Source organism: Alligator sinensis, unplaced genomic scaffold, assembly GCF_000455745.1.
Source record: "Alligator sinensis unplaced genomic scaffold, ASM45574v1 scaffold115_1, whole genome shotgun sequence".
NCBI classification, from domain to species: domain Eukaryota; kingdom Metazoa; phylum Chordata; order Crocodylia; family Alligatoridae; genus Alligator; species Alligator sinensis.
In genome coordinates, this window is record NW_005841895.1 from 227027 (window position 1) to 228004 (window position 978).

The window sequence follows — 978 nt, forward strand, 5'->3', positions numbered from 1 at the left end:
CGCACCCCGGCGGAGGGCCCCGGCGCTGTCCACGCCTGGGGTGCTGAACACGTGCTTGCGGGCACTGGGCTCCGGGGGGCGCTGGCGCTGCCTTAGCCCGGGCTGGCCGGCTCCATGGCTGCTCCCATTGCAACGCGGGGGCTTCGCGATCTAGAGGCTTGAAGGGAGGGAGAAAGCAGCCTGTTAGGGAAGCACGGGAGGGCAGGTTCCCCGAGGGGACGGGGCTGGCGTACGCCTGGGGTGCTGAACACGTGCTTGCGGGCACTGGGCTCCGGGGGGCGCTGGCGCTGCCTTAGCCCGGGCTGGCCGGCTCCATGGCTGCTCCCATTGCAACGCGGGGGCTTCGCGATCTAGAGGCTTGAAGGGAGGGAGAAAGCAGCCTGTTAGGGAAGCACGGGAGGGCAGGTTCCCCGAGGGGACGGGGCTGGCGTCCAGAGGTGCTAGATCCTCACGCCTCCCTTCCCTGATCGATGCACACGGGCGCTGGCCTCTGCCCAGACCCCAATGGCCAGGGCATGCCCAGTGCCACCGGCATGCCCACTGGATGCACACCCACGGGACCTACGTGCTGCCGAAGCAGTCGCGCACAGACACCCTGGCAGGCAGCAGCCGCGGGTCACATACTCCCCGGGCTGGAGGCGGCCTTGGCGCCGTGATGGCCTCTCCCCTCCGGCCCTGACAGTTTTGCTTTCGCTGGAAAAGGGCTAAGGCGCCGGGAGCCGGCGGGGACGGGGGCAGACTGTGCGGGGCTTAGCACGGATCTGCCCTGCACTCCCCGCAGGGACCAGCCGGGCTGCACTGGAGCCCTCGCCCCTTCTCAACTGTTACCTGCTTATAAATGTAACGCCAAGGCGTCAGGGCCGGCGAGGATTGACGCGGTGACACGCCACTTGCCCCGTCCTGCACCCGATCGCCGGGCTGGGGCGGCGGGAGAGCCGGCTGCAGCAGGCACAGCAAAGCCGTGCTCGGAGCGCCCCG

General features: G+C 69.5%; 1 protein-coding gene across 1 annotated transcript in view; it reads right to left on the reverse strand.

Annotated features, from left to right (window-relative positions):
• KCNB1 (potassium voltage-gated channel subfamily B member 1) overlaps positions 1–978 on the reverse strand; it is a 235896-nt gene that overhangs the window by 217482 nt on the left and 17436 nt on the right. The window lies entirely within an intron of this gene.